Source organism: Rattus norvegicus, chromosome 1 (assembly GCF_036323735.1).
Source record: "Rattus norvegicus strain BN/NHsdMcwi chromosome 1, GRCr8, whole genome shotgun sequence".
NCBI classification, from domain to species: Eukaryota; Metazoa; Chordata; class Mammalia; order Rodentia; family Muridae; genus Rattus; species Rattus norvegicus.
Window position 1 is genome coordinate 209,918,933 of NC_086019.1, and position 15,893 is coordinate 209,934,825.

A 15,893-nucleotide genomic window follows, 5' to 3' on the forward strand; every position below is an offset into this window, starting at 1 on the left:
ACACCCGCTGCATTTGGGGCATTCTTCATTTGTTTACAGAAGTGAACACACGAGGCTTGCCATCTTACATGAGCATTCCCAGAATTTCAGGAAGTTACTGGCCTTGGGCTGACAGGTCAGAACTGTTTTTTGTTTTATAGATCTCTTAAGCCTAATAATTGAAATTTAAAACAACTTTAGCCCTCACAACACACATGCATACCACACACACACACACACACACACACACACACACACACACACACACGGGGTTAGAGAGCTAGCTCAGAGGTTAAGTGCACTGGCTGTTCTTGCAGAGGATCCAGGTTTACTTCCTGGAACCCACACAACAGCTCACGATCATTTACTGCTCTAGGTTCAGAGAATCCGCTGCACTGTTGAATACGGTGCACATGAAGACACGCAGGTACACATACATAAAAATCAACAACAAATTTAAAAGCAACGGTAATAAAACACAAAACAAAATTTGGTCAACCACGTTTTTTAAGTTTGAATTATAATTCAGTTTTCTTGCCAGAAAATAATTTAAACTGTTGACTTATAAAGTTATCAGTGCATACACAGCCTACGATGGTTAAGCACATCATGACTCCTGTGTTCTGGGTTCTTTGTAGTCTCTGTTGCTATAACAGGGCCCCAGACGTTAGTAGGTCCTGAGACCTTATTGCAACTAACTTTACACACTTCCCTGGTGTACATACCATTCAGGCCGTAAAACTCAGAATGTAGACAGCACCACCTGCCAACACGAAAACAAAGACCTAATCCATCGACGTCCGCAGTTCTGGAAAAGCCTCTAAATGGACTAACCTTGCCTTTTGGTTTCTGTATTTCTGCTTCGGGCTAACTGTTCTTGTTAACTGAAGTATGTAAACCTAGAACATATTTTTTTTCGTGCCTAAAAGCTCAATCCAAAAAAGGCTCAGAGCTTCACTGGGATCCTGAACCCCCAGTGTCATCTCTGGCTGGCTAATCAAGACTTTCTATTGGCTTAAACCAGTCTTCTCTGGTGAATACCCCACCTCATTGCTACCCATGACCTACAGCCTGCCCCGATCTCATTTCCTGTCCTATCTCACCGCCAATGGCTGGAGCTAATGTCTCCTCAGCATCTCTTCTTTCAGTGGAGAAGCTTGGGGGGTCACATAAAATGTGAGAACAGAAGAGCCCCCATCTCAATTCTAGCTGGCCAGCAAGGCCCACAGGTCAGCCAGGGACAGACATCGAGTATGGGGACGTCCCGTAGGCTGGAGCTGCTATTCCCAGCAGCCCAGAGCACCAACAGACAGATGTCTCAGACCCTCATACATTGTTTGTATATCTGGGCTAAAAACCCTAAGGAATGGCCTATGCCAACGCCACGGGAACATCTCCCAACTCCAAAGGCTAACGTAGGGGAAGGGAACGGGGGGGGGGGAATCCCTCACAATACACTTCTGTAGTTTGCTAAATTAGAGCATTCAGTGGATTGAGAGGATGACTCAGTGGTAGAGAACTTGCCTAGCATGTGTGAGGCTCTGTGTTTGATGCCAGTACCACAGAAAGGAGAGAAAAAAAGAGAACTCTTGAGTTCACAGCCTACAACTCCCTAGGTCTGTTGTTCATTTAACGAACATTCCTGAGCACTTACTGTGAGCGAGGTCTTGCTCATAAAGCCACTTCAGAGCCTGCTCTTGGGAAAGAAGATTAAGAAAGTTCAGAGGGGACGAGCAGATGACAGCACCCAGCAGGCAGACCCTGTGCCACCACCCGCAGGCTTCTCCTGCCCACCACAGGGACTGACTCTCTCTCTCTCTCTCTCTCTCTCTCTCTCTCTCTCTCTCTCTCTCTCTCTCTCTCTCTCTCTCTCTCTCTGCCTCACTCACTCTGAAGAGTTCCTGCCCTCCGAGGGGACTCTCTACTCTCTGCAGGGACAAGTCCTTCCCACTCCACTGTGAGGTCACCCTAACTCCCTATCGGCTGCAGCCTGACAGTGACCAGAGAGGAAAGGGGCCCCAGAGGAGGAGAGCAGGAACTGCAGCCTCCACTCTTCAGTGTTTGAGGGAATAGCTATGGGGTGCTTCGTGGCTCTCATCCAGTCTGCACCCCAGCTCCAGTCCCTTTGCTCAGATGTGTTCCTAAGGCTCTGCAGGCAGCTTAGCGTTCGTCTCCAGCTCATGCAGCCTGAGGCTCCCATGGCAAAGCTCTGGGCCAAAGATAGACGGAAGGGCTCAAAGATGACGTTAGGAAAAAGGAATGAGCTTGGCATGGTTGTCCCTCCCTCCCACTCAGCACAGTCACAGAGAAGACCCAGAGGCTCCGTCTGCCAAGGACACAGGCCATACCCAACATAGGGACAGCAGGATGGTCTCTGTGAGCACATGTGTGTGTCAGAGTTGTTTGTGTGAGGAAAAAGAAGGCTGAACTGAGTGGCCTAGGCCCTCCCCACAACTGGCAGCCAGCCTCCTCTTTTCTCCACCCCTTCCTTTCCTTTTTTGGGGGGGACAGGGGTTCATGTAGACCAGACATGAATCCCTAATCCTCCTGCCCTTCTCTCTCAATATCTGGAGTTAGAGGCGGGCACCATCGAGCATAATTGTGGCATCGTGCATGGAACCAGGGCTCCTTGCATGCTGGGCAAACACCTACCAAATGAGCCATGTCTCCTTCCTCTTTCCCTCCCTCCCTTCCTCTCTTCCTCTCTCCCTCCACAGCTCTTCTTTTCTTCCTCCCCCACCTCTCCCTTTTTAAAAAGTGTCTTTGTAGGGGCTGGAGAGGTGGCTCAGTGGTTAAGAGCACTGACTGCTCTTCCAGAGGTCCTGAGTTCAATTCCCAGCAACCACAATATGGCTCACAGCTATCTGTAATGGGATCCGATGTCCTCTTCTGGTGTGTCTGAAGACAGTGACAGTGTAATAATATACATAAGATAATGTATTTTTTTTTCAGAGCTGAGGACTAAACCCAGGGCCTTGCGCTTGTAGGCAAGCACTCTACCATTGAGCTAAATCCCCAACCCCAGATAATTTTTTAAATGTCTTTCTATGTTACCCAGGCTAACTTTCAAATTGTGGGTCCAGCAATCCTCCTGCCTCAGCTTTCCAAGCCAGATGCATGTTACCACACCTCACTCACCCAGTCCCTCACCTTTTAAAAACTATTTTTATTTGTGTGCATGTGTGTCTGTGCTGTGTGTATGCAGTACCTACAGAGGCCAGAAGAGGGCGGCAGATCCCCTAGAACTGGAGTTCTAGGTGTCATAAGCACCCAGTGTGAGAACTGGGAATCAGGTCAGGACCTCTGCAAAAGCAGGAAGTCCTCTTAATCCCTGGGCCATCTCTTCAATCCCCAAGTCCCCTTTCTAAGCACCGCTACATTTTTGGTCCTCTCAGGAAGGGTCCCAGGCTCAATGGGAAGTAAATCCAGTCTTTCCTCCAGTGCAGTTCATGGGACTCCTCCCCAGATGCTTTTCTTTTCAACTACATAACAAGCTGAAGGCCAGCCTGGGCTACTTGAGACCATCTCCAAAAACAATGTTCTTATGCTAAGGTCTTGGCAGGTGTAACGGTCTAAGGCAGGGTCTTAGTAGATTAGGGTGACCTCTAATTGAAAGTAGTTGGTTCCATGTTTGACAGGAGGTGTGTGCAGGGACAGACACAGAGAGAAGAGTGACACTGAGCGATGACCAAGGCAGAGACCACTGATGCACTTATGAGACCAAGTGGCTAGAAGCAGGAAGGGACACAGCCCCATGGAGGGAAGAAGACTTATGACTTAGTTACTGAAAACCCAAAGGATGACTTCAGGCTCAGGTGGATGCAGGAGGCCTGAGCACGTCCTCGGGAACGGTTTCTTTCCCATGGCTCAGCTCCTCTGTGGGCTTGACTCCCAGGCAGAGTTCTCTCTCTGGTGGAATAATAGATTTCCACTTCTCAGATCCCATTCTACCAGCTCAGGGGCCCCAAGAGAAGGGTGGGTCCTTTTCTTCCATGTTTCCCATGAATCTCCTGGGCCTGGAAGCTGCTGAATGACCTGGATGAGAGTCCTCTTGGACAAAACACACACACTTTCCCGGAGCTAATCAGAAAGTTTAGGGAAGAGGATCTGCTGAGGGTGAGCCCCAGGCATATTGCACAGAGCCAGCTGTGGGGTCAGAGCACCCCCCATCCCCACCTCCTAACCCCTACACTGAGAAACACCCGGGCTCTTCTGCTAGGGAGAAGCCATGGATCTCGGCAGGCTGGGCCTGCGGTGTGGCTAGCCGCCAGCTCCCTTCAAAGCTAGGCTCCTGAGGGAATCTGCATTCCAACAGCTCCTGAGTTGAAGCCAAGGCCTAGTGGAGTGGGGGTCCTTAAGTGAGCCCGAAGGGTGCTCCTCCCACTGTCTTGGCTCTACTGCTGGCCTGCTGTGTGCTGGGGTGAGGCACTGAGGAAGCTAACAGAGCTATCTATCCTTAGCAACAGAAGGAGTGTGACTAGCCTGTGCGCTCACCAACGGCAGCAGCTACCATGTGGGGACCAGGGACAGCAGGAGAATCAGGAGGTCACAGCAAGCAACTAGCCACCAAGGCTAGCTGGGACTGATGCCAGCTGTTTACTCAAGACAGGGTGACAGGTGGTAGTGGTCACCCTCATTCTATACAAGGCTCAAGGGCCAGCCCACAACTAGGCTGTGGGGTTCCCCACTGTGGGTGCTGCTGGAACCTGCTCTTTTGCACTTACTAGATGGTGTGTACTGTTAAGGATTCACTTGCATGTTGCCACTAGGGCTCCTTTGATTGACCAGCATTCCAAGATTTCCAGCTGAGGAGACACATGGGTAGGAGCTGTGTCCTCTGTCATTACTGGAACTGCAGGATGTAGCAAGATCTGTGGTTCTCAGGGGTTTGAATTCCTTGTCCCTTAGCCCCTTAAGCTGCTAAAGGCCTTCTCATGTCCGTGGGGTCCTGTTTATCTCAGTGTTGCTTTGGAATGCTGGGCTTGTCTTTGGAGGACCTCCCTGAGACCCCTCCCCTTGGGAACAAGTATGCTTCCCCAGTTCACATATGGAAGGCCTTGCCCTACCCAATACCTCAGAATGTGACTGAGCTTGTAGTGAGGGTGGGGCAGCCACATTAATGTGGTCTCAACGATCTCACTCTGAAACCACTGGGGTCATCTAAGAGAAGGATTACAAGCCACAGGCAAATTTAAAAAAAAAATCCATTCAAGGCTGAGAAAGACCACCCCAAGCAAAGAGAAGGGGCTCAGGAGGAGCAGAGGCTGGGGAGCGGAAGGCTAGTCCACCTGTCTACGCTGCCTGGGGTTAAAAATAAACAATTCTTGGACTGGGGTGGTGACTTAGTGGGCAGAACACCTGCCATGGAAGCATGAGGGTCTGAGTTCAAATCCCCAACACCCACCTAAAACTCTGAGCATGGTGGTACTCTAGGAAGACAGACAGGAGGATCCCTGGAGTTTGCTGACCACCAGCTTATGGGAATCAACAGACTCTGGTCTTCACAGGCCCATGTACACAGCCACCCGCTGTCTGAGCCATCTATGGTAGTGTGCATCCAGTATCCCTGAAGCTGAGGCAGGAGGATTGCAAGATCAAGGCTGGGCTACATTGCCAACTGTGCTCTCTCTCTCTCTCTCTCTCTCTCTCTCTCTCACACACACACACACACACACACACACACACACACACACACACAAACATGCAGAAAGAAGAAAAATAAAAAAAACAAAATAATACTTTTCTTTGTTTGCTTTATTAAAAAACAACAGATGGCAGGCCTTGGAAAGTAATCCAAACTTTCTGCTTTTTAGGTAGGTTTTATCCATTTGAAATGTTGCTCCTTCTGAACATAAATACAGGATGCAGAACTCTCTCTCTACCTGGGTATTTTCTGAGGTGGTTGTGTATCTTGGAGATGACAGAAAGGCATGAGGCCAGCTCCCCTAGCCAGCATGGGTGGGGGGGTGGGGGGCTGAGAACATTCCACCAGAGTCATGAGGCTTGTGGCGTGGGAGGGGCTCTCTTGGCAGGCACCCCAAGCCTGTGTTGCTTTAACTCAATACTGTGAGGCTCCATGCTGGGTAGACAAACCCAATGTGGTCCCTCTAGATCTCCGACCATGAAGGGTACATCCACACATGTGAGGTCAGTCACCTGTCAGGTGTGAAGGGCCACAGGTGAGGGGGAAGCAGGAGCAAAAGATCTGGGTAGACAGGCAATGGTTAGGACCTGCTTGGCAGGTGAAGGGATGTCCTTGGGACCTGTTATCAAGCAGGCAGGAGACACACCTGCCCTGCCCACTTCACACCTGCATGTTCCCAGACCTTCCACTTCCTCATGGGGTACGACTTCCTGTTTTGGGCTCAGCAGTCTAAAGCTTTGTCCAGGACCTGTGTATGGGATCTTTTTGGAATGAAAAAAAGAGTCTTTGCTGACAATGGTGGTTACTGTTAGCCTGGCTGGGCCATGGTAGCCTGTGAGCCATTGCTGTGAGCATGTTACTGTTAGCCTGGCTAGGCCATGGTAGCCTGTGAGCCATTGCTGTGAGCATGTTACTGTTAGCCTGGCTGGGCCATGGTAGCCTGTGAGCCATTGCTGTGAGCATGTTTGGGAGGGATTTTGGGCATGGTAGGCTCCAGAGTCCATGTATAGCACAGGGCAGATCCACCCTCCTTGGTGGGAGTGGGGATGCTATACAGAAGAGAAAGGCAAAGGAAGGGTGAATCCCCCTACCTCTTTTTGGAGCTAGGAGACCTAGCATTCACATTCTCCTCTCAGAATCAGAGGCCCTGGTCCTCAGGCCTCTGGACTCAGGCCCCATTGCTCTGGGATCATGGAGAGATCTCAGTGGTACTGGGAGAGCAGCTGGAACAGGGCAATGGGGGACCTAGGGGAGGGTTTAGCTATCAACCAGTGCTGCTGCATATGTTAGGGGCCTTCAGAGACTGGCTGTCAGCCAGTGGTAGCACAGGAGAGCAGCCAAGAAATGGCCATATGTTCAGTCATCTGAGTAGGACAGATGGCCTGCCCAGGGACCAGCAGGGTCTGGCAGGGGCCTGTGCAGGCAGTAGACAGGCTTTGCTGGCTACTTCTCTTGCATGGCAGTAGAATATGGCAGGATGGGATCTGTGTTTTCTAGAGAAATAGCCAGGATGTGGGGTGGCCAAAAGAGGAGTCTCCCAGACCGGGTATTCTATCAGGGCCAGCCATGACTCTGCCAACTCCACCCACCAGGAGACCCACAAGCCAGGATCAGGGCAGCTGGTCAGAGGCCCCAAGGAGTTATACCATAACCCACTAGAGGAGAGAGAGAGAGAGAGAGAGAGAGAGAGAGAGAGAGAGAGAGAGAGAGAGAGAGAGAGAATACAAGTGCTCTGTCTTCATGAACAGTAGAAGAGGGAATCAGATTCCATTATAGATGGGTGTGAGCCACCATGTGGTTACTGGGAATTGAACTCAGGACCTCTGGAAGAGCAGTCAGTTCTTAGCTTCTCTTAACTAAGCCATCTGTTCAGCCTGATACCCTGTCTCAAAAGCAAACAAACAAGGAAACATGACTCTTCAACTTGTATATTTTGTTCCTTTGTTGCTTGGCTGTGTCACTCCAAACAACCCAAAACTATGTTATATCTTTTTAAAAAATATTTTGTTTGTGCAGAATGTGCAGGCCTGATGCTCACAGAGGCCAGAAGAGGGCACTGGAACCCTTGGAACTTGAGTTATGGACAATCAAGAACAGCCATAAGGATGCTGGACTCAAACCCAGGTCCCTTGGAAGAGCAGTCAGTGCTCTTAACTTCTGAGTCATCACCTCTGTAGCCTCTGAGCTGTGACTTTGAAATTATATCCACTACCACAGCAATCATGGTGCACATGTGAGCAGCAGTGTATCCCTCATGGAGGGCAGCAGGGACTGAGGGCCAGGACCTCTAAGGAGTTGAACCTTCCACATGTACTTGGGCCTACCTGCAGCTTTCTGTTAGTCTCCATTTTGTCCTCTGAACAGGGATAATTTCTGTTCTCTCTTATTGGTGTGTATAGCAGAAAACACAGCACAGGACATACATCTGTCCATTACTGGCAATGCTATCCCTAAGCAGGATTCCAAGTTATCAGGTGAGGGGACCCTAAGGTGGCCTAGAGCTCAGAAGTCAGCATGTGGTTAAAGCCCAGCCCTGTCTGAGTGCCCTCTTCCATTTTGTCTCTTCATCCACCAGACACTAATGTTAACCCAAGGGTGAGAGTCTGTCCAATCAGCCTTTGATGTCCTGGCTTTTGTGCCTCCTAGAGCTAATATTCCCCAATGGGGCTCTACCTCAGTCTGGATCTGGAAATCCACTTCAGACAGGAACAGTCCAGGGGCAGCCAGGGTGAACGGGGAGGTCAAGGTGAGAAGGAAAGGCCACATGCCATCTATCAGTCCTGGCCCACAGCCTCCCATATTGCTAAATACCATCAACTTTATTGCCATCAGCGAATGATCTGGAACTCCCTATATTCGAATTTTGGGGCTGAGACTTCCAGGCAGCAGGTATGAATCATATAGAAAGCCACACAGTTCCCATATCCAACCACATATGCACACCTTCCAATCACCTCCCTGCTTCCCCATTTCCTGTCTATCGGGACAGAAGTCAGTTGCTGAATGTCCTCCCGAATGCTTAGCAGAATGCCCCTCCTCATCCACCTGACCTGGTCGCCTCCTTTGACTTCCTGAGTCTTACTGTGTGACAACCTCCACAGGGTTGTCATCAGGGGTTTTTCTGAAATATATACAATGTACACCTCCCCTTCCTCCTCCCGGGGAGGACCAGGCTGGTCCCCAATAGACAGCCTTCTGCATTGAGCTCTGTAACTAATCTCCAGCATTGAAGGCAACATCGAACTGTGGCATAATAGGACTGAGACATAATAGGGCCACGGATAGGTGAGAGTCAGTCAGAGACTGAATGAAGACCAATCTGGGCAGAGGAGGCCACAATGGGGTCAGAGAGCAGAGAGCTCTCACAGTTAGAGCAGAGAGCTTTAAGTCTTGGCTGGAACAGCAGAGTGAGTGGAAGATCCCAGCACATTTAGATGGTTGGGCACAAAGGAAGTATCAAAGCCAGGTATCAGGGTCACACTCCTGTAATCCCAGCATTTGGGAGGTGGAGGCAGAAGAATAAGGAATTCGAGGTCATCCTTTGATATCTTAGTTATTGTTCTCTTGCTGTGAAGAAACACCAATTTACAAAAGGAAGCATTTAATTGGGTACCTGTTTACAGTTTCAGAGAGTTAATCTATCACCATCTATGATGGCTAGAATGAGAATGGCCCCTATAGACTCATTTATTTTAATGCTTGGCACACAGTTAGTAGAACTGTTTGGGAAGGACTAAGAGGTGTGGCCTTGTTGGAATAAGTGTGCCCTTGTTGGAGGATGTGTGTCACTAGGGGGTGGACTTTGAGGTTTCAAAAGCCTGCACCAGGCCCAGTGTCACACTTACTCTCTCTGTCTGCTGCCTGTGGATCAGTTGCTGCTCGTGCCTGTTTCCTTCCTGCCATGATGATCATGGACTAACCCTTTGAAATTGAAAGCAAGTAAGGTCCTTCTTTTATAAGTTGCCTCATCATGGTGTCTCTTCACAGCATTGGAACAGTGACTAAGACATGATTGTAACCTGGGCCTGTTTATGCCTGCCCGAGTTCTCGAAAAGTGACACAATATTTATTTATAAGTTCTTGGCCTTAATAGCTACACACTGTTTTGCACTAGCTCGTAACTTGCTTACCCCATTTATACTAGTCTAAGTTCTGCTGCATGGCTAGTTAATTACCTCTTCTTCCTTCTCAACCTGCTTCTTCCTTTGTGTTCAACTGGCTGAATCTCCCATGCCTGACTCCTTCCCAGAGTTCCTCTCTTTCTGTCCCCAGAAGTCTCTCCTTACTATTCTGTTTTGTTTGACTAAAGGCCATAGGCTTTTGATTTTAACCAATCAGAAGGTGATGGAGAATGTGGTTTACAAAATATTGAGTCAGGTCATTCATAAGGATGACAATACCAGAGTCCAGACTGCAAACAGAAGGAATCAGGATCTGAAATCACAGCGCACAAAAACATCCTCCAACATATCATACATGACGGTGGGAAGTGTAGCGGCAGCCAGGCAGGAGTGGTGCAGGAGCAGAAACTGAAAGATTACCTTTGTCCAATTCACAAGTTGCAGTCAGAGAGAAACAGAAAACCTCAAAGCCTACCCCTAAAGACACAGCCTCCTCCTAATCCTTTCCAGATGGTTCCACTAACTGGAGACCGAGCTTTCAAACTGATGAACCTGTAGGGGCCATTCTCATTCAAACCACCACACTTGCTTATGTAAAACATTCAAGGACAGCCTGATTTGCACAAGAGCCTGTCTCAACACACACACACACACACACACACACACACACACACACACACTATACACATCCCCTCTGTGTGTGAATATGAGCAGCCACAGGGGTCAGGGAAGAGCAATCGAAATCAGAGATAATCCCTTGCAAACAGCCGGTACCTAACGCCTTAAGGCTGTGATGGTTCAGACCTGGTGGACAGGGTTTGGTGAGTGGCTAGGACAATGACATCAGAATGGGCCCCAGGCACTTCTGGGCAAAGACATGGTCTCAGCCAGAGCTCAGACCAGCCTAATCACACAATAGTTCCAAAAGACACATTTCCCTCTTTGGGGCAAGCTGTCCACCGTTAATCTGCTGAGCATGATAAATGGTGTTTAGGATGAGCTCTCGGCTCGGAAGGCTGTTATGCAGCCCCGGCAACAACACTGCCTTCCTCCCAGCATCTGGTTCCACACCAGGAGCCTGAATCTATCCCTGCTCCCAGATGGCCCCTCCGTCTTGCTTCCATACCCACATGGAAAGTCATGGCACCAGGCTCTGACCACATCCTGATCCTGGTGGGTCCACAGCCTCCATACCTTGGGCTGCTGAAATTCTGAATTCTGGAACACTGGCCCCTCCTTCTCATGACCAGCTTCAGGCATTTCAGACTTCTTGATCTCCTTACCGGGCATGGTGGTTCATAATTGCAACACCGGCAGGTGGGAAGGAAGGCTGGAGGATCAAGAGTTGGAGGCCAGCCTGGGCTACACATCAAGGCCTGGGCCAGCCTAATCTACATGAGACCGAGTCTCAAAAATAGAAATAAAGAGGAGCTTGTCAAAGGGAATGTTCACAGCAGCTCTGAGCTTCCCAGTAGCCCCAAAGCAGATCCACCAACAGATGGACCAATTAAAAAGCTGTGATTCGTCTGTACAATAGAATGATACTTGCAATATAAAGGGACAAGACCAGCCGGGTATGGTAGCACATGTCTTTAATCCCAGCACTCAGGAGGCAGGTGGATCTCTGAGTTCAAGGCCAGCCTCATCTACAAAGCTAGTTCCAAGACAGTCGGAGTGGTTATACAAAGCAACCTTCTCTTTAAAGGTTCTCTTTAAACCTCCCTTCCCCAAAAATGAGTAGGTGATGGCACAGTTAGCTGGGGTCTAGAAGATGACAAAGACACGCCACTAACAAGGTGGACAGGGTCTCCAATTTATGAAAACTGAATAGACAGCCTTAAAATAGAACGTGGGCCAAAGAGCCAGAAGCATCTCGTCTGTAAGATTTGTAACAAGAGTCAAGGTGAGCGGCGTGGGGAGTCCAAAAGGAGTCATGGATCCAAGAGCCACGGCAGTGCTGGCAACATAGAGGAAAGTGCACAGCACCAGAGTCATCCTGCACGCACTTCAGGGCTCAGTGATGTCAGGAGAGAACATGAAGCTGCCACCGTCCCAGGAAGTAAATGTTACACCAATTAGCCACCAAAGCCACACCTCCCCGCCCTATCCAACCTAACTTCATTTTCCACAGTAGTGAAGTTTCTAGATACATCTGTAGTCCTCAAATCCTGGGATGGAAGCCCACTCAGACTTCATCTGAGACAGTTCCCTGTATTCTTTTCCCTTTGAGATACCTAAGTTGTGCTGTGTAATATCTTCTGTCAAGTGTAACACCCTGGCTGAACTTCTGGGATCAAGAAGGTGTATTGAAGTCAATTTCCTCTGGGAGTGGTAGGCACAGCTAATAAATCCGTGAACAAACATGTCACTCAACGCCCTGCTGCTGGCACATGACTGGGGCTGCCTGTGCCAACCCACCCTCCTGCCACAGCTACAAGGTGGCCCTTAGAATAGATGGGAAGGCTTCAGGTGGTACCCATGGGACTACTGCTGGGGCTGCTGCACCCCTGCTTTCTTAAGTCTTAAGTGATGCCCCATCAAAGCCATTGTCCCCACTCCTTGACTCCCACCCTTGGCCAAAGCTTAGATTGTAACATCCGCTCCCTCTGAAATTGGCTACTGGTGAGGAATTCAGAACTTCCTGTCTCCCCACTTTTATCAGGGTTGCTGTTTTTCCCCCTCATCCTCACCTCCTTTCTTGCTGACCACCACACAACACTGTGCTGTGACCCAAAGCCATCAGATGAGGTTGGAAGAACCTGGCTTTCCTCCCTTAGCTCCAGGACACACTCGTTCACTTGCCACCAGCCTTGGAAGGGAGTGCCAGGTCCTCTGCCCTGTTGCCATCGGCCTGTGAGCTTTGGGCTCAGGTCTCAAGGTGAACAGAGCAGTCACAGGTAACTCAGACCGGCCAGGGCTCAGGACCCCTGGTTGCTGTACCTAGAGGAAGGCCATGTGGAGAGTCCTGAGTGCACAAGGATCTGAGTTGGTTCCTTTTCCCATGATCCCTTTGGCTTTACACATTGAAGCTTGGTTTGGACAAGGGCTCTCATGTGAGCCTGGCCACCCATCAGGTCTGGTGTGGAGCCTGACAATTGGAACATAAGGTACTGACTCTGTGGAGTCAGGTTTCAGTGTTGCTCCTCAGACCCTCAGTGGGAGCTCTGTGTCACTCTATGTTTGTGTCACCTGGCCTACTGGCTCATTGCCATGTTCCCCACTCTGTTCACAAGCACTAAATGTTGAAATGTGGATGCATACCGAAATAAAGGTAATTTGATGTGTTGAAAAATAAAATAAGGAACAAGATTGATGTGTAATACAACCTGGGCAAACCTCGGACACAGGGTGCCAAGTAAAATAGCTGAAGGCAAGAACTGTGTACTGAAATGAAGTTTCCAAAATAGGTCAATTGTCAAGTGCAGAAAGTGGATCCATGGTTCCTGAGACTGTGGGAAGATATGGGGATTAGCCACAAGCCACACAGAAGACCTGGGGTGGGGACCAGGACTGTAGGATTCTGCACTGTCAGAGGGTAAACTGTGATGAGGGCACTGCCCTTGGTGAAGCTTGACTGGTACTCCTGGCAGCAGAGGGCAGGCAGAGCCCTGAGCTGGGGCTCTAGTGGGGAAGGGCAAAGGCAGCCATCTCAACAGAGAAAAGCAGGGAGGGTGTAGTAGCCAGTCTTGTCTGCTGTCCCACACTAGGTAGCATTGGGTCTGGTGCACACTTGGATGAGGACTTGGTGATGGAGAACTTCAGTACGTCCAGATCCTGTCCTGGGAAATGACCACATCTCTGCCCGCCCATTAGAGGTCCACTGGCCGTTCCACACTGCCTTCCCTCCGAGAAGTTTCCAGACCAAATAAGGCCGCAGCTCTTGCCAAACTCCTGGCACAGAGTGAAATTCCCTCTAAGTGCCAAGCTTGTCACTTTGGCCTGGAACCTCCTGAAGCAGCTGGGTACCCAGCAGCCCACTGAGGCCACCCCTCTGGGTGATCCTACAGAAGCATACTGGTGATCCCCGACCAGCCGGAGAAGCACTGTCTTGGAACTGTGGCCACTTCAGTCCCCTACACAGGCTTTGACAGAGAACAGTGGTAATGCCAGTCAGAGACTGGTTAAACTGTCACCAGCATCTGGCACTAGACTTTCTCTAACTTTCACAACTACCCAGTGAAGTGGGTCTTGTAAAGCCCCATTTTAGGAATGAGGAAAATGAGGTCCAAGTCCAGGCAAACCTGGGGCTGTAGTATGAAGTGTAAAGGGACTCAATACCAAGGAGGCAGGGCCAGGGCCACCGGGGCCTCCCCAAGAGACCCCTTACCCTTAACCAACCCATGTGGGCCCCTCCCTCCTGGGAGGCTGTGTCCCAGTGACCCAGAGCTCACAGGGCCGGCAGGGGAGACATCTGGCTGCCTTTTCCAGTTCCTGGGCTGACCTGCCCAGTCAGGCCATAAAACATTTTTCAAGCAATTGGCCATTTTCCTAATGAGAGCTCTCTGGGATGACAGACAGACTTTGAAGCCAGCATTTTAATGAAGCAACAGTCAGGGTAGTGATCATCCAAGACAGGGCTTGTGGGATGTAGAGACACGGTACAGGCAATGGCATGAAGACCTATGTGCAGGGGCCCAAACCACACATGTTCTCTTCCAAGAACGGTGTGGTCATTCTTCCTCCCTGCTTGGTAACTTAACAGTCTCTGAACAGTCTCGATGAGGGGGGGGGAGCATGCATGCATGCATGTATGTGTGTGTATGTGTGTATATGCATGTGTATATGTGTGTTGTATATTTGTGTGTGCATATGTGTGTTTGTGTGTGTGTGTGCATATGTATATGTGTGTGTGTGTGTGTGTGTGTGTGTGTGTGTGTGTGTGTACCTGGAGAAGCCACACACTAGTGTGATGGTATGGACATTATCAGTACTCCACATCCTCTCAAGCCCTAGCCTGTGCAAGCCTAGCTCCTCCTGGAGGGCCACACCTGGGAGCAGCTCCCAGTGGCAATTTGAGACCTAGTCTTTCCCAGTGGACAGAGACCTGGGTTCAGTATAATCTCCATGCCCAAATGCACAGATCCTGTGCAACAACAGATGTGCTGGACTAGGGAAACAGCTCCGTGGGCAAACCGCTTGCTGTTCAAGCATGAGAACCCAAGTTTAGATCCTTAGAATCCGTGTGAAAGCCAGATGTAGCAGGGAAAGGTGCCTGCCACCAAGTCTGAGGGCCTGAGTGATCCTGGGAAACACGTTATAGAGGAGAGGCTGACTGCTGCTTGGCGTCTTTACTCCCACACATGTGCTGACCTCTGCAAGTATGCCCTCCCCCCAAACAAAAACATGTTTTAATAAGATATACAGCTGCAGGGCAACTGGATCAGCAAAGAGTCTTTGGCAGCAAGTGACAGAAACCCAACGTGGACTTTGTCCAGCCAAAAAAAGGACTTAATTTTAAAGAGTGCTGGGAAGGAAGGGTTGGAGGTGAATGATGGCTGAACCCAGAGACTCCGGGATGCTATAACCAGGCCACCCGCAGCCTCATTTGGAGGTCTGTTTTTCTTTGGCTTCTTCTTCTTCTACAGATAGGCTTCTAGAAGGCAGGCAGGCAGGCAGGCAGGCAGGCAGGCAGGCAGGCACTAGCCAGGGACAAGAGTCAGTATCTTTGCTCTGGTGTCCACATCAGCACAGGAGCAGAGCTGGTTGGCCCTGTTGGATCCTGGCCCATCTCTTGGGCCTGCCCAATGGCAGGGAAGATGAGGTGTCATGTGATCCACACAACTGCCTCCCTGAGCTTCATCCTGGGCTCCATCAGGGATCATGTCACAGGTCTGGGGACCAAGCAGCTTTCACTGTGAGCCCCACAATGACACACATTCCCACTGCATCTCGGGAAGGTCACAGTCAACCACTTGTGATGCGTGTGATGCCCAGTGGTGCAGTTCCACCACTGAGTGCTGCCCTTGGTGTCGGAGCAGCCACAGCCATGTCCCCTTGTTCTGCCCAAACACCATGCAAGGAGGCAAGCAAGGAAGGCGACCATGGGAGCTGGAGGGGAAGGAGAGGTCACATGGCTTTTTCTGGGGAGATGGACCATCTCACCCTTGGTAGAGGGGTCACCACAGACCAGAGGAAGTCTGTCCAAGTCT